The sequence below is a fragment of the Anabrus simplex genome, chromosome 14 (genome assembly GCF_040414725.1).
Source record: "Anabrus simplex isolate iqAnaSimp1 chromosome 14, ASM4041472v1, whole genome shotgun sequence".
NCBI classification, from domain to species: domain Eukaryota; kingdom Metazoa; phylum Arthropoda; class Insecta; order Orthoptera; family Tettigoniidae; genus Anabrus; species Anabrus simplex.
The window spans coordinates 49,423,269-49,448,355 of record NC_090278.1 but is presented as its reverse complement, the minus strand read 5'-3'; positions in this window follow the sequence as shown (position 1 = coordinate 49,448,355).

Here is a 25,087-nt window from a genome sequence, read left to right as displayed (position 1 = left end):
ACATTTTATATTATCAAAAATAGGGTAAATATAACAGTACTTCAGAAAAGTGTACTTGCGTAGTAATCCCTCAGACTTTTTTTTCATTCGCAAAACATGGTATAACACACTGAGTTTCCCTCATCGGTCGGCCGGCAGGCGCGCTCAGCTTGTCTGCCTCCCGTTGACTCATCACTTCCCCGTTACACAGCGCAGCGACAGCACGGGAAAGCCCGCACTTCGCAGTTCAGGTCCGTGCTTAGAACGTGTATTAATTGTTGATCTGTCGCTCCAACTGTTCTCGAGTTGTGAAGTGTTACTTCGGGGCGTAATTCTCATAATGCCTCCACGTGTGTATACGGTAGAGGAAAGGGTATTTATGTACGATAATTATGTGAAAACAGAGTCTTGAAGGAAAGTTGTTAGGCGATTTGTAACATAATTTCCAGGTGGACGCCCTCTACACAGAGAGACCGTGCGGAAATTTGTTAACAAATTGAGAGGAAGTGGTTCTTTACTCGATAAGAAGCGAAGTGTTAAGAGCGTATACTTAACGAGGAAAAGTAAATGAAATCGCAGAAAGATTAGAACATACAGTACGCCTACAAAATCCCTAAGACGACTTGGAGAAGAAGTCGGGGTTTCAAAATGCTCAGGATGGCGGGCTACAAAAGTGGTACAATTTTACTTTCTTAATTCTTATTTTCTTAATTTTAATTGTTATCTCATGTCATGAACGGGTAAAGTGAGCGAAGTTCCGTCCTTGTTGCTACTCCGCGGAGCGGGCAGTGATGAGTCAAAGGGAGACAGATAAGCTGGGCCCACCTGCCGGCCAACCCATGAGAGAAACTCACTCTAGATAAACAGTTTGAAAATCTCAAGTGATAGCTGATGTGAAACAAACAACACGCTTTTAAACTAGATGCTCAAACAAGCACTAAGAAGAAACGAATCATGCACATGTGGAAATAGCAATTCTCCTCTCAGAAGTTACGCTCCGACCTCAGAAGTTACGCTGCGAAATCGAGTGGCCATAGAAGTGTTGCTAATGTGGAATAATTATCTGCCGTCATTACGAAGCCTCTGTGGCTCAGGCGGCAGCTCGCCGACCTCTCACCGCTGGGTTCCGTGGTTCAAATCCCGGTCACACCATGTGAGATTTGTGCTGGACTAAGTGGAGGCGGGACAGGTTTTTCTCCGGGTACTCTGGTTTTCCCTGCCATCTTTCATTCCCGCAAACACTCTCCAGTATTATATCATTTCTTCTGTCGGTCATTAATCATTGCCCCAGAGGACTGCGACAGGCTTCGGCAGCCAGCATAATTCGTATCCTCGCCGCTAGATGGGGGCTTCATTCATTCCATTCCTGAGTTGGTCAAATGACTGCAAACAGGCTGTGGATTTTCATTTTTCATTTTTATCTCCTATAGGTAGAGATATAATATTTTTTAAATCCTTAAAAATGTCCAGTCCAGAACATTTGTTAGGGATATTCAAGCTCAGACGGGAATGGGCTAGAAAATAGAACTGAGAGAATTATAATAATAATAATTTCGTGTGGCTATTTCTAGCCGAGTGCAGCCCTTGTAAGGCAGACCCTCCGATGAGGGTGGGCGGCATCTGCCATGTGTAGGTAACTGCGTGTTATTGTGGCGGAGGATAGTGTTATGTGTGGTGTGTGAGTTGCAGGAATGTTGGGGACAGCACAAACACCCAGCCCCCGGTCCATTGGAATTAACCAATTAAGGTTAAAATCCCCGACCCGACCGGGAATCGAACCCGGGACCCTCTGAACCGAAGGCCAGTACGCTGACCATTCAGCCAACGAGTCGGACACTGAGAGAATTAGAGTAGCTTATCTGATCTTGTAATGATTAAGGGGGTTGTCCCCTTTATGTTTTCTTATATATACAGAGTTGTCTGAAACGACGTGAACCGGGTATTTGAGCGTTAGAAAGCTGGTCATACTGATAAAAATCTGAAAGAAATAATTCGATGTCTCGCACCATTGTCATTTTATCATATGCTGCAATTAGCCAATCAGATCACTTCGCGGGGGAATTCAAATGGGCTTTGCGCGGCATTGTTCCTAAATCTGTACGTGGCTTAAAACCGGCTTGAGGGCAGCAGTCGAAGATTAAATCTCCGCCAGTGGAGGGGTTTGAATACAGATCTCCGAGCTGACATGATCAAGCTGTTCTTAAGTCACGTATAGATTTGGCAACAACGCCGCGCAAAGCCCATATGAATTCGCCCGCGAAGTGATCTGACTGGCTAACTCACCAGCTGATAAAATGGCAACAGCGCGAGATATCGAATTATTTATTTCAGATTATGTATCAATATGACCCACGGTAGGTGTCATGCGCAGCCGGCCAGGAGCATGCGACGTCAGTGGACTCCAGTCTTCCAGGCGCTCTAACTTACTGCAAATCAGTGTGCCGAACGCCCCGTTTAGTTTCCTTATCACAAACATGTTTACGTCGTAACACAATATCTTCACATGAAAACCACTAAGATATTGCATAAAACAACTCCGTCCTATTATTTTTATATGCTTTCGTAAATATTGCAGACCTACTTTGAAAGCCAGAATGATGAAACCTTTTTTCTAATATGTTTAATATCATTTTAAGTGTTCTAATGCACCGAAAATTTTAGTATTTACAGTTCCCAGTGACTTGAAAGAATTTAAAACAAGTGCCCTACGCACTTGTATTTTTCTGTGACTTCTTTGTTGATGCAGAAAGTGTAGGAATGTTTAGGGAAGGAACTGTTCTTTTTCAATCAGGGGGGAGAAAATGTTCGGAGGATATACGTAGCGATTTTAGAGTTTAAAATCATGTCTTATTTTACAAAAATCTACTCCCTTGCACAAAGTTGTATCTTTTGGGAACTATAAATGGACAATTTACCGTTCCTTTGCGTTGTTAGGATGGTTTGTACAGCCTGCAACCTCACATCACAGAATTTTAACAGCACAAACATGACATATGCACTGAAATTCACTACACTCATGAACGATACGCACGGGTTCACGACTTTTAAATCAGTCGTAAACTTTGAGAGTAATCAAATAATACAGATCGCAGACAAACAGCAATGCACCGAACTTCGCTGTTTATAATGAAAACACCGACACAAGAGAGTATATAGCCTGACATAAACGCGCAAAACAATGCGTACTGTAATGGGAGGGAGAGTCCAATGACGTCACGACTGCGCATCCGTCTCTTTTCTAGTTAATGACCAACACTCTAACGTTCATATAACCGGTTCACGTTGTTTTCGACCATCCATTATACACTGACTGACAGAGCAAATGCAACACCAAGAAGGAGTGGTTCGAAAGGGATGAAAGTTGGGGAAAAAACAGAGACGGCACGGACGAATAATTGATGTTTATTTCAAACCGATATGCAGGTTACACAATGCGCACGGCATCGACTCAGTAGGATGTAGGACCACCGCGAGCGGCGATGCACGCAGAAACACGTCGAAGTACAGAGTCAATAAGAGTGCGGATGGTGTCCTGAGGGATGGTTCTCCATTCTCTGTCAACCATTTGCCACAGTTGGTCGTCCGTACGAGGCTGGGGCAGAGTTTGCAAACGGCGTCCAATGAGATCCCACACGTGTTCGATTGGTGAGAGATCCGGAGAGTACGCTGGCCACGGAAGCATCTGTACACCTCGTAGAGCCTGTTGGGAGATGCGAGCAGTGTGTGGGCGGGCATTATCCTGCTGAAACAGAGCATTGGGCAGCCCCTGAAGGTACGGGAGTGCCACCGGCCGCAACACATGCTGCACGTAGCGGTGGGCATTTAACGTGCTTTGAATACGCACTAGAGGTGACGTGGAATCATACGCAATAGCGCCCCAAACCATGATGCCGCTTTGTCTAGCGGTAGGGCGCTCCACAGTTACTGCCGGATTTGACCTTTCTCCACGCCGACGCCACACTCGTCTGCGGTGACTATCACTGACAGAACAGAAGCGTGACTCGTCGGAGAACACGACGTTCCCCCATTCCCTCATCCAAGTCGCTCTAGCCCGGCACCATGCCAGGCGTGCACGTCTATGCTGTGGAGTCAATGGTAGTCTTCTGAGCGGACGCCGGGAGTGCAGGCCTCCTTCAACCAATCGACGGGAAATTGTTCTGGTCGATATTGGAACAGCCAGGGTGTCTTGCACATGCTGAAGAATGGCGGTTGACGTGGCGTGCGGGGCTGCCACCGCTTGGCGGCGGATGCGCCGATCCTCGCGTGCTGACGTCACTCGGGCTGCGCCTGGACCCCTCGCACGTGCCACATATCCCTGCGCCAACCATCTTCGCCACAGGCGCTGCACCGTGGACACATCCCTATGGGTATCGGCTGCGATTTGACGAAGCGACCAACCTGCCCTTCTCAGCCCGATCACCATACCCCTCGTAAAGTCGTCTGTCTGCTGGAAATGCCTCCGTTGACGGCGGCCTGGCATTCTTAGCTATACACGTGTCCTGTGGCACACGACAACACGTTCTACAATGACTGTCGGCTGAGAAATCACGGTACGAAGTGGGCCATTCGCCAACGCCGTGTCCCATTTATCGTTCGCTACGTGCGCAGCACAGCGGCGCATTTCACATCATGATCATACCTCAGTGACGTCAGTCTACCCTGCAATTGGCATAAAGTTCTGACTACTCCTTCTTGGTGTTGCATTTGCTCTGTCAGTCAGTGTAAATGACAAAGAACAGGAATCACAGATAAGGCTATTTGCGGAAGATGTTATACTGTATACAGTAGTAAATAAAATACAGGTTTGTAAGCGAATGCAGGGGGACCTAGACAATGAAGTGAGATGGACAGCGGGCAATGGTATGATGGTAAACTGGATGAAATGTCAGGATTTAAGTTTCACCGAAAGAAAAAACCTCTCATTTTTAATTACTGCGTTGATGGGCTGATAGTACCTCATGGGAGCAAAGTACCTAGGTGTTAATATAAGGAATGATATTCACAATATGACGTTACTGCAGTAGCGGCGCCAAGAAGCTCGGGGCTCCGCCGCAATAACTGAAAATGGGCCCCTCGTTTCCTGACAAAGAAACAAGTTAATTTCGAAGTACAGGGTTGTTTATTATTACAACGCCATAACGATAATAATAATAACATAACTTAGTTTTCAAATCCGAAGGAATTAAAATAATTCACTTATATGTTACGAACACACACAAGCAATGCACATTCGAATTATAGTAACCAAAACACGCTGACCGTCACAATATTAAGAAATAATCTAGATCCTAGGACCAATAATTTACAACTCAATCGTCCATCGTACGCCTACTTGGCTACACTGACTGCCGAGAGTTATAAACAGACTCTAAACTTCAGTATTTAGAGTTTAGATAAGGAGGATGTCTTTGTTATCGCATATTCGCTGACTACTGCGTTCTCAGAACTGGCTAACTACTTCAGAAGCCTTGTATATTGTTGCGAGTGGCAGCAAGGGATGGTTATTATTGAAACAGATTGGGAAACACACATTCTTTCAGAAATAACTACCGTACTCCTAATGATGAAAGAAGCTCTGCACTGCGACGGCCAAAGTTTGGAATAACCCTCTGTAATACAAATAATGTTGTGTTGTGTGCTGTAGCTTTTGTTGTTGTTTGAGTCATCAGTCCAAAGACTGATTTGATGCAGCTGTCCATGCTACCCTATGCTGCGCTAACCTTTTCAATTCTATATAACTGCTGCATCCTACATCTGCTCTGATCTGCTTGTCATATTCATACCTTGGTCTACCCCTACCGTTCTTACCTAATAAACTTCCCTCAACAACCAACTGCACAAGTCCTGGTTGTCTTAAGATGTGCCCTATCATTCTATCCCTTCTTCTCGTCAAATTTAGCCACAACGATCTCCTTTTACCAATACGATTCAGCATCTCTTCATTCGTGATTCGATCTATCCATCTCACCTTCAACATTCTTCTGTAACACCACATTTCAAAACCTTGTATTCTCTTTCTGAGCGAGTTATCGTCCGTTTCACTTCCATACAATTCCATGCTCCAAACGAAAATCTTCAAAAACATTTTTCTTTTTCCTATATCAATATTCGAAATGAACAAATTTCTTTTCTTAAGAAAGGTCTTCCTTTTTTTGTGTAGCTTTATCAATATCCAAAATCACTCTTCAGCTACCGAATAAAGAAACAGTCATGGGTCTCTCACAAGTCATGGGCCGCACCGCCCCGTGGAGTCTGCGGGGTCCTTATCGCCGTCACTGCGTCACCGTGTATAAGGTTTGGGCTTTGCTCTGATCTAGACGAAACACCAGTCAAAGACGAGTGGAAACTCATTTAAAACACGGCGCTATTTGTACCTACTGTATATAGAAGGCAGTGTTATGCAGTGGCGTATACTGAAGGCTACCGAGGCTATCGGTGAAGCCCTAACCTCAAATGAGAACAAAGGAAATCTAAAGCACATTATAATATAAGCATCTGACACATTGCTCCATTTACAAAACTTGAACGCAGTGAGATAAAATGTCGCTCGTATTTCTGAGTGCAAGGAATGTGAGAAAGATATTGCAGCCCAGATACTGCGTCCCTCTCCCCTCGCCTCACCTCAAACGGGTTGCTGCTGAATGGCGGAAAGGTGCGGGAGTTATATTCCTTACCCGAAATATTACCTGTATCTAATATTCCTGCTAATTCACAGGAATATTCATTTTAATGTATTGTAGGAAAGGTACCAAATTGTAAGATATGACTAAGATCTGTATATATTGATCACAAATAAGATGACTCTCCCTGTGAGTGAGGACAAGCTTTGTAAGGTCAGTTATGAGGTGGTTACTCACTGGAGAACCAATATTATGACTCGCACTGACCATTGTACCCCATGCGTATATTAGTCATGAGGCCTAATGCTGTTATGACTGTATTCATCTTTGTACATCAAGATAATATGAAAGAAGAAAGGAATCCCTACTCGAGGTTCATTCTCTTCACCACTGTTCTGTACAGTACACGACGGTCACAAATGTGCACACTGCTGGTCTTACGCTATAAGCAGACCATGTAAGCAACTCTGTATCCACACCTTTCTACTTATAATAAAAAGTTATGCTACAAAACATTTTTCATTCCTTTCTGAGTTAAGGAACACGCAGGCACGGTCTGATCTCGGGGGACCGTTAGGCGTAAAAAGTTAAAAACATAACTCGGGGACCGGAGGGATAGGTGTGCTAGGCTTCGGTCCGTGAGATCGCCACTGCTAACGAGGGAGAGATAGCTTAAAGACTCCCAAGTTCTCCGGAAGATTCCGAATTGACACATGCGTTCCTCATCGTATATACTTCCTCACCTCATACTTCTGACTTAATTATATAGATAACAGAGTGCTGGTATTTCACTCGCTTTTGCTTCTATATCCTTGTAGAAAGAAACTGCAGGCTACTGTTATAGGTTGATCTGCTAAAATGAAATCCAATATTTCAAGTTTAGTGTTTTCTTTGGTTCGTTGGAACAAAACCCGGGATCACGGGTTGGACACCACCGCTGATCTCTCAAGGATGCTAATAAACCAGTGGACGATGAGTACGACTGCTGGAAATGCTGTAAACTTCAAATATTTAATTTAATAATAATCATAATAATAATAATAATGGCGTATGGCATGTGTATAGGCTTGGTGTTGACCTAATGAGGATTAAATGAATGGCGAAGACGCGATAAACACCCAGTCCCCAAGCCAGGGGAATTAGCAGTGTGAGGGGTTGATTCTGAGAATTGAGCCGGGGATCGGACCAAAGGCAAGCATTTTATCCATTTCGCCACAAAGCCGGACTTCAATTTGCTAAACCTTAGGCTACCATCTCCACTGTTCAGCTGTTGAGTATTGACCATAGCAGAGGCCAGGGCAGTAGCTAGTGAGACAGCACTGACAACACAGCAGGCTATTGACTGCAGCTCAGAACGCTTAGGGCTTGACATTCACTAAACAAACTAAAAAAGCGGTAACCTAAGTCTAGTGGTAGATCACATCTTGTTCCCACCATACGCCACTGATGTTCTGGTAATAACGTGAGGGAGAAGATGACAAACACTGGTTGTCCGGTTTCCACATTGTTACCAAGCAACCATGCTCACGCAAAATTGTCTACGCTGAATTGATGACGGTAATTCCACATAGATCCTAGTCCAAAAACATATCTATCTTAATAAATGCAATGACGAAATTAAAACTGAAACTACTTTTTCCTTTGAGAACATGAAATTATCATAAATATGTCTCCCGGTCATGGTCAAGTCTCAACGGCTGCTAATGTCGATGACAACCAGCCATAAAACATACATACTCTGCACGGTTGCTTGGTAACAGTGTCTGGCCACCCATCCAAATTTTACAGCAGGGCCTGTCAGGGTGCACGCACCGGTGCATTGCGCGGCGCTAGGTGCAAAAGATGACTTCGATAGGTTGACCAGAGTGCAGACCCTCATTTCTGGATTGTAAGCCATAGTGCTGTCTCTCTCGTTCCCTACGCCTGTCTCGCTCACTCCGCCTATTTCTCCCTTCCTTACCTATTCTGCAGCGCTCCACCATCCGAGCAGAGTTGAGCCGAGTTTAGCCGAGCCGCCCCGAGACAAAACGTTGGTCCGAACGAGTTGGACCGATGTGCGGTGCACAGAACCTTTGCGCCTCGGTTTTCACGCGTGAGATTTTGGGCGTTTGAGAGGCCCTGCTTTACAACATAGCGTGCACAGTTGCTGGGGTTCAACTTCAGTCACAAATTTTGTAATGCTGCTAATTTTCAGACGAACCCCAGCCATAAAACATATTATTTATGTCAATATTAACGTAGACTTGTGTTCCTCGAAGGACGGGTGAAACCGAGATGGCCATACAGATAAAGCGGCGGAAATGGAAATGGATAGGGCATGCGTTGAGGAAAGGGAATGAAGCCATTGAGCGAGAGAGGCACTGGATTGGAAGCCGCAGGGTAAAAGGAGAAGAGGAAGGCCCAAACAAACGTGCCGAAGGTCTGTACACATGGAGGCAATGGAAGAAGGCAAGACCTGGGGAGAGGTGAAGAGGTTGGCTGGCAACAGGATCAGATGGAGATGCTTTGTTGATGCCCTATGTTCCACAAGGAACAACAGGAATTAAGTCAATCCAAGTATTCCTCGATAACGGGTGCTTGGAAAGAAAACTATTAAGATGGTTTTAGTGTTTCGGTAGAACGTGGCGGCTGTCCAAAACCACTCCAGGCAAATCCTTAGATGGTAGCCGATGCAGACACTGCACCGAGAACGAATCGCTTGGACATGTCTTAGGGTTCTGTGATAGAGGAACATTACTACGTAATTCACGGCATCACATATTGAGGTCTATGATCGCTAATGGTTTGGGACGGAAAGAATAACAAGTTCACGAAGAAATCCCATGCGTTTGCTTAGATGGATCTACTAGAAGAGTTGATAATATTGCATATTCTAGCACCTCTAGGCATGTCATAATAATTGACACTTCTCTCCGGTTCGAGGTTTGTCTTCAACAAGCTGAGGAGTTGGATAAAGAAAGCTATCTACCGTTAATTATTTCAAAGACAGGTATAAGCTCAACTGCGTTGATGTAATAGGTCTACTGACAGGGGCACGAGGTGCTACACCTCTATTTTTTTAGGAATTTCGAATAAAATATCACATTCCAACTTCCGTACGAGATGAGGTAATCATCATAGTACTAAAAAAGAGTTGTCAAATCCTGAATCATCATCTTAATCCACACCTCTAGGAGTTGTTTGAAATTTTACATCATATTATTATATTTTAGTATTGTAATTGTAATTGCAATGCTAATTAATATTGCCGTGTGGGTACACTGAGTCTTTTGGGGCTATCTCCATTGGGAGGCAGTTTTGCAAATTAATAAAATAGGAGGCTAACTATTGCCAACAAAAAGCAGCATATATCTGGAACGTAGTTTTCATTGAATAGCGCTTCAAAGAAAGGCAAAATTTGTGCTAAATATGTGACGTCACAAGCATACTCTGTTACAAGATGGCGCTGTGTTGACTCGCGCGCTCAGTTGGAGGTTAGCTGTCATTGTGAATACATCGTGGTCAGTTGTACAGAATAATACATTTAATAATTGAAAAGAAAGATTTGATTATGAAGAGCAACTATCCGAACACAACAGACAATTCATTTGTTGATCTTACTTTTACTCGTAATATTACTCCCGAACTGTTACGTTATGTCTCTCGTTGTTGATATCACAGCCCCATATACACCGAGTTGTTACCTATATTCCAAGTGTACCACGTTCTATTGAATACAATTTATTATCCATATAATATTTGTCTTTTATTTTTAATAAGTAAATCTATGGAAACCTCAACACCCTGCGGTCGTTAGAATAATCACAACCTACCGCCAAGTTTTTAAATGTTGAAAAACTTTCTTAGCAGATAAAGTAGGAGTCCACATACTACTAAAAACGTAACATTAAGCAATTTCCTCAGTTGTGCCGAAAGTCGAAGATCTAAAGGACCCGAAAGTTTTCAAACTATGAGTCATGGATAGTTCTATCAAACTAAAAAACAAATTTTGACAATCACTTCCGCCTAAATGCAGTTCCGGACAAACAGCCTAAACTCGCTTGTTTCTTTACTCATTTTCTTTTTGATTCAAATTCTAGCCAAATTAAGTTATTTACATAATTCTTTCTGCAATGTGCTCCTTGGTTCCATACCCTTAAGTGTTTTTTTTTCATTTTTTCAAAAGTGTGCACAGCGAATTTAATTATAAGGCCTTAAGTCAAACCATCGCCCTCTACTATGACTGCGCTAATACGCCTTCCCAATACAGTTATATGAGCGATATGGGCCTAGTTCCCATTTTTACCACCGAGCGCTGTTTCGCTGGCATTAAAACACGATTGTTCATTACAGCACACGTTAAGTGTTTTGTATATTTCTGTTCAAATATAAAGCCAATCAGTCAATAATTATATTCGAATCACACCTTATACCTTAATAAAGAAATTCAGTGAAGAACGTACCCCTCCGCAGCGGAAAAACCGTACAAAATAATGTTAACTGTAGGTAGTAAATACTGTAGAAAATAATTTCACACACTTTTCTGTTTAGGTGTTTCGCGTTTTTGCGTTCAAATCTTTCAAAGATATCGATTATGTATGTGGCTATGTTATTTAACCTCCTCAGTCCTGAGGGTAGGTTTGAATTTAATTTTTTTGTTTTTTATACTTATTCTGGTGCTAAATAATGTTCATAACACTAGGAAAATGATAAAAAAAATCTTTGACCAAATCTTCATTCGAAACTTTAGTGTATCCTACAGGAGACATTAGGTCTTAGTCACTTAAAATCTGGTGTTCGTACATAATTATATTTTTATTATCATTGACATTCAATGAGCCTTGTTTACAAGAAAATTCAGGGAGAAGATAATCTAATAAACACTTTTCTTAAAATATGAAGTACTGTCTGTACTTTTATTTCTGTACTTGATGAATTGAAGTCCATTTTCTTAGCACTTGACACCTGTCATTACACACACTCTTGGTGACTAAATTAATGCTTCTTACATTTACAATTCGTGAAACAACTTGAAGCACTGTCTTTCTTCTTGCACACAGAGATAGACTGCACATGTTGAACATTTTATTCTTTCAGAATTGGCTTTACATCCTGGCATTCTGCATCTATTTTTGGATGATGGTGTAGGGATCTCTGGAAGATGCAAGACGTTTTTCGTCCTCAGATGACGAGAAGGTAGTGGTGTCCTTGCGTTGTACCTCATTTTCTTGAGAGAAGGTTCACTGGGCTCGTATTCTGAGGTATCCTGTTCATTAACTGATTTACAAATTAAATAATCTGCCAAACCCATTCGAAAACCCAAGTAGTCGAGTACATCCTTCTTTGGAGTTTTCAAGGCAAGTTGGTGTCTTTTATATTCTATCCAACTTGCTGCTATCACAAAATCAATAAAATGCATCATCATTCTGATGGTCCATTTTCTAGTTCTTGCAAAAATTCTGTAATAACTAATTATCCTGTCCAAGAGGTCGACTCCTCCCATGAAAGCATTATAATTTTTTACAGCAAGAGGACGATTTACTAGAATATATTCTTTATCCTTCTTCGACTACCGACGGCAAACATCTTGCGGATCCTTTCCTTCAACAGAGGATGCTAATATAACTGGCTTGTTATCAAACCATTTTAAAATACAAATTTGGCCATCATTTCTCACTTTCTCATCTACAGAACCTCGACCAAGTCTTTTCAGCTCTGCATCAGACTTGAAACTGATGTTTGAAGGGATCTGGAACTTCTTCAGTGTCCCTGTTGCTTGACATTGAGCCTTGCAATGGAGAACATCTAGTAATTGAACTGACGTAAAATACCGATCCATATACAAAGTACAACCTGGAGGCATATGTTTAGCCAGTCTCACGACTACTCTTCCACCAAGATCTAAATTACTAATGTCAGGATCATTATGATCAGTGATTGGGTGTCCATGTCCTGCATAAACAAAAAAATCCAGCGGTAGACCATCCGGGGCAGTTGCCACAAAACATTTGAGACCACATGGGTTTGGCTTCCCTTTCACATACTGCCTTGCGGGTGCATGGCCGTAGAAGGGAATAATCTGCTCATCGATGGCAACATTAGAAGATCTTTCATTCAGCAAGCACGCCGCTTCAATGTATTTCAGAAGAGGTCTCACTTTCCAAAATTTATCTTCAGTACGTTCGTCAGAAACCAGTAAATCATCCCTTAATTTTAAATTTCTCCTAATCAAGAAGTATCTATCCCTCGACATGTTATCTGCGATTTCAGGAACTTAAGTTTTCCGGGCCCAGTACATGCGGATCCTGGGATACTTCAGATAGGACATAACTATTGTAATTCCTAAGAAAGTTGTTGTTTCTGTTTCTGTTAGACCTAAGTTCCTGCCGGTGTCTCTTAGATATCTCTGGTTTGTGTGTTGTGTTAGTGTTTTTATGAGATCGTCTGGAATGTATTTATGGAAGTATTCCTGTGGCTGTAATTCTATGCCGATAACAGCGTTTTCTTCAAAACGAGGAGCTGGGGGTAAAGAATTGAATGCACCTGATGCAACATTCTTCCAGTAATGTATTCTAGATGTATTAGTATCCATAGCTGGAGAAACAGAGTCTGCAGGAGGAGATGTTTCTTGTGGAAATGTTAGTTTCCTTTGTGAGGTCCTGAGGGATGAAGAAGGACAAGAATTTGATGACTCAGGACATATCCGAAATGCATCCTTCGATAGTGAACTGTGTGTGGTAGTCGGAGTTATGGAAATGATAGATGTCTCACAAGAATCTAGATCATCTTCACTTTCGTCAGTGATAAAGCGTCGTCCTGAGGAATGTAAGCTGGATCTATTGCATCCTCGTCATCGGAAAATAGATCACAGTCAGAGACATCTCCATTCAGGTTTTCCATCACAAACTCACTGAAGTGTGGGTCGTCTGCAAAGTAAAGTCAGACTTTGTCAATTGTTGACAGCTGTTTGTTTGCAATTCCTATAATTCTATTAATAACATAATAAAGCAATGTTAATATAACTATTATAAAATAATAAGGGGAATAAGTATAGTTAATAGGCAAATTATCGCATAATTTCCTGCTCATATTCAGAATGTAAAGAAAGGAGTAATATATCAAACATAACAGTACTAATAATATTGGAATTATTGTTGCCTCTGTAACTTCAGTCGTGCCCATTATTACTATTATTACTGTTGATGGAATTATTGTTGCCTATAATAACGTATTCTTCAATGTATGTTATTGTTGAGGACCAAATGATAGACACACAACTTACATTCATGAATGTCAAACCGTACTAGCTTATGGCCTAATGTCTCCTACAGGATACACAAGACAAAAGTGAATGTTTCTAGCCTAGAGGATAAGACTAACGCCGAAGTAATATGGTGTTTATAACTATCAATATCTTAAGTTAAATATTTGGTGGAAATCAGATCTTATGAACAGAAATTGCCAACAAAATAATTACATACCAGCACGAACTTCTGCTCCATCCTTCCTCCTAGAAACCGCCATTTTCAAACAGTTGGCATCACTTCATCAGTACCTCCAGGATGTCCAACTCACTCTCAGAATATAGCGCCAACTGTTGTTAATATCACGCAGTGGTACCAAACTATTATAATAATTATTTGATGGTCTACCGCTAATTTCAAAAGTACATTGTTAGTGTCTCCTAGAGGAGACATCAGGTTAAGAATACAGGAATACCACACTCGCAAGTAACTTCACTCAACTATGAATGTCCGATTTCAGGACAACTTAAGTGAGGAAAATCACGCAACAAAGACACTAAATGGTCACTCATAAACGCAACAGGATTTTTATGTACAAATGGTTGTGCTCTCAATACAAAATCGTGAATAACTTTCAAAATCCATAGTGGCAAATCAGGCCTGCTGTTTTGATCTCTGTTATAAATCAAGTCCATTAGCACTGTTGAACACCTTGGTCTTGTCATAAGAATCAAGCATCTTGTCCGGCTGCAATGTTGCTACATTTGTGCTACTGACACGTATGTCGAATCATTTTTTTTATCGATAACTTGTATTTGACAGTGGTACCTGCATTAAAAAAATCGTGCATATCTGTGTAGGAATGGTCTTTTAAATATCATAGGGCTGTTATTACTTCAGTCGCGAAAATATCATTCGCGTCCAGCACATTCATTTCTTAAACTTAGACGGCTCGATGTTTTTTCATGTAAGAAAAATGAACCCGTTTCGCAGTTTCATTTGATTGCATCTGATACAGTTCCTTGATAAAATCACCATTTATATCCTGGGAACTATCAAACATAGATTTTTTGAGTAAAGAATTTCTTACTTTTCAGAATGTGCCATTTGTCGAAAGCAAGAAGAGGCATTTCACTACCAACAGAATGACAGATCTTCGGTTTAATGTGTTTTGAAGAAGACATTCTTCTTATCCTGCTAACATTAGTCTTATGATTGTCACTCAAAATGCGCAATACGAAAAAACAGCAAGCTTCGATTTCCTTTATTGCTTTGAGTGTTAAACTATGTAGCTCTGTGCCTAAAAGCCTCTTAAAGAACAAAAATGCTGCTGTAACCTTTATTTTGTAGTCACAGCAGAAATTATAAAACAGAAAATGTTATTGACTAGGGTAATTCGATTTCTACTTTCGTTTGGATGACGGTCATCTTCAGTAGATTTTATTCGCTCAACATGGAATGAAGCGTCTTTCTGTTGAAAGAAGGTGCCGAATTTCTTGTCAGATAACGTCTGCTGTTCGATGGACTACCAACAATCACAACCTCTGTGCTTCACTTAGGCACTGACTTTCTGCTATGATGCGTTCCTTATTAAGAGTGTTATTCCAGTCACGCAGTTCATATCTCCTACGTAGCATGAAAGTGTAGATTTATTCGGCGTGGCAAACATATCGTTAGGATGATCTTGAATTGAAATTCGGCGAGAAATGTTTCTTGAAATAACATTTAGCCATTTATGACGTTGTAGCTCGTTGAGAGGAAATTCATGAAACGAAATCCCACTTCCAGATCTGCTTTTCATCATACATTAAGGCACACAGCAGTAAACAATATTATATACTGTATATAAACACTAAAACGGTTCACGGCCAAAGAAATAACGAAATAAGGTAAATACAGGCTCAAATTACACCAGCACTCTTAGCAATGATTACTGAGCGTGCCTCGTCAAGCAGACTAATGCCAGCTTCTCAGCGCTCCAAGCGCCTGAACTGGTAACTACACCGTGTTCGCTCGTTTACATGTGAAACTGGGCGAATGAGAAGGCGTATTAGCGCAGTCATAGTAGAGGGCGATGGTCAAACTCTGCATTGACCCACATTAGCGCTCGTAGTGGTGCTTAAGTGAAACTCTGCATTGACTCACACACTGCCTGCTCGATCTGCATCCGATGGCTGCTTATACTGCCTGCTCATTACATTTTAACATGGCACTAAATGAAACACTCCGTTTACAAATACCCACAGCAGGTGGCAGCACCAACCGGCACCAGACCTGTCGGAATGAAATAACGGGAAACAGGGTAGTACTGGACTTGTTTTCTGTGAAAATGGTGTACTGCTGAGTGCCTTTCTGCAAATCAAAGAAAGGGAAAACCAGATTGGCGTGGTATTTCATTCCATGACACGGGCTTTTTCAGGAGATCCAGTTGAAGCCATGTTTAGTTCTATAAGAATGGGAGGAGGGTGCAATGACATGACTGACTCCCGGGCAACTCAAAATTCCATAAAGGGAATTCTGAAATCCGGTATTTTAATGTCCACCGATGGTGCTAACGTTATCCACAAGCAAAATTCAAAATTTTCTGCCTCAGTATCCTCTCCCGGACTTGACGAAACAGAACCAGTGATGCCCGCTGAGTCAGTGTGTGTCACTTTGGAAACCGCTTCCAATGCATTAGTGTGTGGTTATTTAGTGCGTGTAATCGAAAAAAAAAACAATGCGGCACGTGCTTGAGTAACGTTTCCACCTCAGTTAATGCATCCCCATTGATGAACTTAATCAGACAGTCGATAGAGGAGGCCTGCGCTATCCCCAGCAACGATTTATTGGCCTAATTATGGGGCTACAGAAATTTGTTGAGGCGGCTCTACCGTACTGCAAGAAATCTACAAGTCTGTTCCAAACTATAAAAAACTATGTTATACCCTCTTTGTGCCACTGTAAGATTTTAAAGTGCTTTAGTAACAATAAGCACCAAGAACTTGTGTCAGAAACTGTGGTGGCCAAATTCGTGAAACCTCTACTTAGTAATGTAGGGAAGTACCATATAAAGTTTCCAGGTTTTCTTGTTCGTCGAAATCTCTTTCTCGAAAAGTCCTGAAGCAGTCGCTCTCTAGAGCACCACTTTATGCGTACAATTCTTTAATTTTTCTGTTACTTTCAGATTATACATTTTGCTTGTATGCTTATCTAGCTGTAGTATTCACGCGATAACTGGGCACGTCTGGTGCTGCGATCTAGCGGCAGATTGCTCGTAAGCCGTGTTACACGTTTGAATATGGAATGAGCAGGCAGTATAAGCAGCCATCGGATGCAGATCGAGCAGGCAGTGGACTCACATTACCGCTTGTAGTAATGCCACCGCCGTCTCAATCTCTATATACTGCCCGTTGCCTACGTTATAATACAAGGCCTGGAAATAAAGCCCGTAAAACGCTATCGAAGTGGTCACACTAAAGTTCAATGCCGGACCGCTATGATCGCTTTCTTGCCCCCTGTCTATCAGGTTCGCGCCTTTAAACGTGGTTATTAACTGAGTTGGTTGTGAATGAATTATGTATTCGTCCGATGTTAAGCATTCGCAGTTCCAGTCATGGTTTATTCACGAGAAATTAAAGGTAGTGGAATTTCGTTTCACAACTTTCCAGTGAATGTTCGAAACGTTATACAGAGGAAGTATTACGCATGAGATACGACTTCAAGCTGATCGAAGTAGGCCTCTGTTCCTAAGTTTTGATCCGAGTTACGTCATAAGAATCGGGCGATCCCAAAATTTGTCACTGGACTTTTTTGTAAACAATGCTACCGTGACCGGCGAAATTTAAGAGGCCTCTTCAAACTCAGAAATCTTAAATTAGGAAACCCACCAGAAAAATAATTTGCCCAACAAATTTGGAGAAAATGAATGCAGCAAGTGCTAAAAATATTGCAGGCTATTTTCCCCTGAAACAATCTCTGGTTTGCAAAGTATGGAGGTAGTTTGTCTCGAGAGCATTAAATACGGTTTAAAATAAACCATTTGTTTTATGGAGCATTTTATGACATTGTTCGATGCGCAAGGCGTCTGCAACACCAAACCAAACTCCACGGCACTTAATGCCCTTAAAAGGGCTTTGGCTTGCCCAGCGACCACTGCTCAGCCCGAAGGCCTGCAGATTACGAGGAGCCGTGTGATCAGCACGACGCATCCTCTCGGCCGTTATTCTGGGCTTTCGAGACCGGGGCCACCATCTCACCGACAGATAGATCCTCAATTCTAATCACGTAGACTGAGAGGACCTCGAACCAGCCCTCAGGTCGAGGGAAAAATCCCTGAGCTGACCGGGAATCGAACTCGGGTCCTCCGGGCGAGAGGAAGGAACGCTCCCACTACACCACGGGGCAGGCCTGCAACACCTCACATGGGACATATTCCAGAAATGAGAACAAAAGAGCATCTTTTAGTAGCTACTGAAGATGAACGCCTCAGTTGGTTAATTAATGATTTCCTGTCATGTATTAAGAAAATTCAAATGCATTCAGAGAAAGTAAAAAAGATTCACGAGGGAAATGTATCAGGCATAGATCTTGACTACCCAATCCACTGTGGCCTGCGTAAAATACCTCATAAGTGGCCTATACATTTGCATTATGCATTGACGAAGAACCTAACAAGCGATGACATCGAGCTCTTCTTCAGCTATCTAAGACGCCAAGTGGAATAAAATGACATGGCTCGTGTGGAAAAAGAACAGACAGACTGTAAAGGCTGTTTAGAACATAGCTACTCAAAGTCCAACATTGTGTCTTACTCGTTTTCAAGATCGAGGAGCCCTCAGATACCGAAAATCATCGTCTGTGGCACTTCGGCAGTGAACGACGGAATTTGTCACCTCCGCTACGCAGTACTTGCCCCGAAGAGAGTTACTAAAAGGTGTACAGTTTTTTGAAAGACGTGTTCAACAGTGAAATTAAGTGTAGCAAGTGTAAAGACGACAAACCACCTCTATTTCTACTATGAAAATTTCTTAGACCTTTTTAGGCAACATTGCTTCGAGCCACTCAAGTAGAAGAAAGTTTTAAACTTGATAAGAAGCCCCTCAAAAGGAAAGTTTTGAAACTTCAGTGACATATCCAAGCCAATCCAGCACCGCTCTATAAATAAAGTACCGTCAGTACTCGCAAAAACATTCAGTGCTTTTTATTTAGGATATAATTTACTTATTGACATATACGGCCATGCGAATACAAGGGGGCAAGAACGCGATCCTAGCGGCTGAATAGTGAACTAGGATGCCACCCGTTTCCATGAGTGCATTTCAAGGCCTTGTATTATAGCGTAGGCAACGATACTGCATGCTAGACAATGCAGATGGCAGCACTTACCGCGCCTAGAACACATGCTGCAGTTCGTCCGCAACACCAATATAAAATGAAAATAATCCTTTATATGTTATTAATTGAGAAGATAATGCACACACAGAAACTAACATTTCACATTTGAGTTTGGCTTAAGATATAGAAACGTAAAATATATAAAATATTACCAGTTACAATAGATATGTTAGACCATCCCACTGCTACATGCCACATAAAAATTTCAGAATTTTCTCGACACGAATAACGGAGCAACTTTTCAGTCCTTTTCTTACTGTTATTTACCAGTAGTGGACGAACACATTTTTCTATCACTATTTCGCTGACCCTTTGTTCATGACCAGATTTCAGGATACGCTTTATAGCACACATACTGCAGTGCGTGCGACCGTCATGTCATTATGTACCCCATCCAATCTCGTTGTGATAAATAGAGCTTCCATTGCGTCTTCAGAAAATCATCTAGTGAGAACATAAAAGAACCCATTTTGCAATAGATAATACACCTATTGCACTATAGATTTCACAGTTAGCGAGACAGCATCTGCCGTCTCTTTAGTCAGACACTTCATTTTTACACATTTTGATTGCAACCGAATTATTTTAACGTACTCGATGACATAATCATTCAACTGTTGTATTTTATATGCTGGTGAACAGAAATGCACACACACTGGATTGTTTTGCCGAATGTGCTGAGTTCTGTCAATGACGTCGTGGAATGTGAAAATTTTGTAAATAGATTCCATGAAGCGCACCATCGATTCCACGTATGAAAAGTCTAAACCTGTGTTTATAAACGGGCATGGTTTTCTTTCATGGACTGAATAGCAGTAGTAACCACTGGGGAAATATTTGTACAGCAGAACACTAATCTTTCCTAAATTCCTCTGTTTATTTCGTAATACCGAACAGGCTTGAATGTCAAGTCTCTCTGCAGGCGATAAACTTATCTCACATATTTGGAGGTGATGATGCCACTGCTGTCTTTTCTTGTTCTAGGAACTAGGATCTCACATTTTCTATCAAATGGTAAGAGTCAAAACTGAAAAGAAGTTTACGACTGGGGTAACATGGATGAGTCACACAGGTTCTCACTTTTACCTCTCCAAAATGTTTAAACATAGAAACATTGTTTCTATGATTGTCAGTCAACGGCATTTATCATTTCTGAACTAGAAGGAATAGATGGGAGTCTTCTAAGCCTTTAACGAGGAAGTAGGCAGCACGAATAAGGAACTTTTTTGAAAGTCCATTTACAAGAAAATACAAAAATTTATTCGAGATAGCAGATTTCCAATATCTGTGCCGCATACACCTTCAACATTGACCACGTAAACGAACTTCGATCGCAGAGGAGCCGTACCTAACTAGCCGTTTAATCGGTAATCACTGTTACAATCCTCTCTGTTCGTCTGAGAGTTCTACATTCAGCTCTAAGTCTTTCCTTCATTAGTTGGGAAATCCAGACATCACTCAACATTTCCCATTTAGGCTACCCGTCCAGAGTACTTTGTGATGGAGCTGATATTAGACCAGGAGTCGTTCCCATATCAGTGACCGTTTAGGATACTATTCTCCACGCCATGGATTTGATCTAAAAGATAAACGGTATGTTTATCTTATTATATTTAGCTGCTTTCTTTACTTTATTCAGACGATCAATTTCTGGGTTGTCTTCGAATTTCCTTTGTAGTCTTTTTAAGTTCATTATGGTTACTATAGTCATCAGTTTTTATCGCAGTCTCAGAATTCTCTACCGGAGCCTCTAATGTACGCTGTCATTCGTACTCCTTGGAATATTGATTGCATTGAGAAATCATTGTTCAAATAAATTCTTACTCGTAATGCAATGTATTTCCTGTGACTGAAGAGCTTGTTTCATCGTAGATTTGTTCCGAAGAAATATCTTACCGCTGTCTGGTCTTTCCTGGAGCTATTTTTCTGGTTTGAAGGGAATGCGGATAACCGACTTTGGCTTCAATATATTTTTCTTTCAGTTTTATCTTTTATCTTCGTCTTTAAAATTCCGTCTATACACACGAGAATAATCGTATGGATTCCACTGACTATTGATCCCTGCATTGATATAGCGTTAAGCCAATTTCCCCAAAGTTTTTTACTTGGGGGATTTCAGCAAGCCTTACACCTGAACAATTTGGATTCCTTGTTATGATTTACAGAGAGGAACACAACAATTCATTATTTTACAACCAGAGACACACACACGAATACTCGATGCAAACGTACGGGAACACAACAACGTGGGTAAGGAGATGAACTGGGTGCGTTAACTGGCGCCCCTAGCGGAGGTTTGTGACACTAAGAGCTCACGCTGAGCTCATATCCCTGGATGTTTTCAACATTGTGTTGTTTGTCTGAAGTACTAGAACGGTGGATTTTTAAATTTTAGACGTTATTGCGCGCAAAACTAAATCACTATTGTGTCAACAGAACCACATACGTTACTGCGGCACCAGTAAACGCACTCAGCACATTCAGATCAACTGTAAAGAAACCGCATGCTGTGAAATTTAATGTAGAATGTAGCAACTGCATTGCAAACAATTTCAGTTCCCGCATGTTATAACCACGTCCAGGTTCTTGGAGGATGAGATCAGTGACAATTGATGCTGAACTGTTCGCTTCTTGGCACGCCAAGGTACAGCCACCTGTAATAGTCACCAATTGAAACAGATGAAAACAGTCCCACAAGAGTGTGGCACCTATACCGAAAGCATTTCCCACCGAGTCTTTGGAGTAGAAAGAAATAATGTATTGCACGTCATAGAGAATACACGTAAGAAAATACACCATAAATAACAGGGTTGATGGTCCATAGATAGAACTCACTGATAATGATATATCATATAATGCTTTGTGAATTCTTCTGATTTTAGATAGCGGTATAAGATATTTCCCTCTAACAAAAGGTTCTCTTCGGTCCTTTAGTACACATTTACAACATTTTAGTTGAATGTCAACATTGTTGTGGAAAGTTTCATCTTCGCATAATCGCTGGACGCACCAACGATACCTCCTTAACTGTTCGTTTAGGAGGAAAAACCTTCTCTTTATGAAATATATAAAATTCATAAATTGTACATAAACTAAGCAAGAAATGAAGTGGGCAGAATAGTGGGTTATAAAGTAGTACTTCCCCTCAGGGATGTACCACTTTAAACTGGACAAAGTATATACGATTGTGAGGAAACCTACCAGAAGAATAATCTGTATTACAATATTCCTCCTAAGCCTTTTGTTCTCTACTTCATTGAAACCAATCAGAAACATGTCCACCTCTATAGCAGTCTCAAATATAGTTTTGAACTTATCGAAATGTACGAAAGAATTCACAATCATGGATAAAATAGCGACAGAAAATATCAGGGTTATTAATACTCCTCGAACAATCTGGGACATCGTGCTTCCATAAGATCCAAAACCTTCTCTTACGTCATATATTCCATGATATATGAATCCAGAGAATAAAGTTACACACAGTATTATAGTCCAAACTGATCCAGCCTTGCTCTTACATACATATATTCGTCCGCCGTTTACATTGTTTCTGAAATTCCGTTTAAGATTTGTTAAGCCAAACATTCTCGATGCGTAGTACAATGGAGAAATTGCATGAAGAATGTCACAATGTTGTAGCCTTGAGTCCTTCATGTCTGAATTATACGAACATCCTAAGTTGTTAACAGAGTTAAGAGAGTATTCTCTTCCAGAAAATGGCGCAATCATGGTGTGTGTCTCCTGATGTGATACAATCTACCACTTTAAAATAAATTTCCGCTGCTATCGTGTGTTTCTCACACGTATTGTAAACGCACGTTTAATAAAAATTGAGCTTCATTTCTTCTCGTAAGTTTTGACGTTATTTGGTCTCAAAATGTTCATTTATTTGATAACAAGACACTACGATGATTGGTTAGAATTATTTAGTATAACAGAAACTAAGAATTAACGTGAAGACTGCAAATCAGTCTCTGCATATAATTTATATTAAAGAAACGCTGAGAACATGAAAAGTTTGTTTCTGCCTAGAGTTCTGATACAACTCTATTTCTGATCAAGTGAATGTTTCCTTACAGTGGATTAGAAACAGGAGAACTGCACCCCCACACATAAAAAAAAAAGAAACAGAACTCCACACAATCGTACTATCAAAGTACACCAGCTATGTATAGACTTGATAGGGTGTACAAACACTTTAAGTTAAAATCACTCTTTTGTTACTAATCGTTATACCAGATTTGAATACACACGATTATGGTTTTCTTCCACAAAAGAGACTGTATCGAGATGATAAAAATATGATTCAGGAAGTACTCCATAAACCATTAGTTTTCTTGGTGCTTATACGAATTTGAGGCAGAACATAAGCATGTTATAAGCCCCTCAATATTAATAAAGAAACCATAACGTTAAAGAGAACCGGAGATGTCTAAGATATCCACATAAATTTGGTGAACTTTGAGTAAATGTCACTTGTTCACGGAGTAAGATATTGTAAGGAAATTCCTTTAGGAGTATAAAACAATGTTCTTTTTATGTTTAACTTCGTAGCTGTTCACACACTGAAAATTTCCCTCAGGCAAAACTACCAATGTTTCCTTCTGAATATTATGCAGAAAACGCAATTTTTGTATTTATCAAAAGCGACATCAAACCACAACTCCGGTTTTTCATCGCTGTTAATTTTATAAGATAGTCGGTGTTTTCACACAGTATGTTTTACTTCACAGAAACATGAAACAGACTACTTGTTTCCTTCCAATTACGACGGCTATAAACACATAGCTAGAAAACATTAACTACAGAGGAAATTGGAGTATTTTTCTGAAAGTGAATGATCAGCCATACTATCCTACAATGATAGAACATTTGCCCAGATTATCTGATGAAAGTGGTTGATAACGAACGCTACAAGACAGGTTCACTGACGTGTTCAGTATCTCTGCCATGTTACAAACGTTATCTCAACCCTAGCAATCAATCACGAAAGTGGGGGAATTACATTGTTTGCGAACATTAATTCTAATATCGCATGTGTTACCTTTGAGTCAGGAGCGTAAGCAGTGCGGTGGTTGGGGTGGGGGAGTTGGCGGCTTACTGGAGGTTAGCCGCAGGGGCTCTGAACTTTGGAGCGTGGGTTGGCGACCACGGGGCCCTCTGTTGAGACCTGGCATTGTTTCCATTTCCTTGTGCCAGGCTCCTCACCGTCATCTATGTTATATAGAGGATGGTTGCCTAGTTGTACTTCCTCTTAAAACAATAATCACCACCACCACCACCACTTACTGGAGGTTAGAAACACCCATGGAATTTTAATGTTGAAAACCTTTCTTAACAGACAAAGGAGGGGTCCCCGTACGACGAAAAACGTAATGTAGCAGTATAATTTAAAGGGGGTTTAGTATAACTACTGCCATCTATGACTGTTTGTATGTGTGGAATTCAAAATGTATCGTTTAACAATGCCCCATGAACTGCTAGACAGCAATTGGCTGCAGTTTGGCACATCTAATATCTTGATTGGACGACGTGGAGTAATTTCTACTGCTTTTATTCCTTGACTCCGCTGTGCGTTTGTCAACTGTCGACGTGCGTTGACTTGTGGACCCAACGACATTAAAAACATAGATTGCTAATCTGATGGCCATCTTTGAATCTACTTGAACCACTGGCAGCCATGACACTTGCAGGCAAAACATGCTCTTATTTCCTCTGAATCTGCCATAGAAAGGGTTTGGAGAAATTGTTGTGTGATGAAGTACGGTCTTTGAGAAGGCGTGCAATCTTAAACTAAATAAATAAATAAATAAATAAATAAATAAATAAATAAATAAATAAATAAATGTAGGCTATGAATTCAGTAGAATGAAGTCAGGCGAGGTT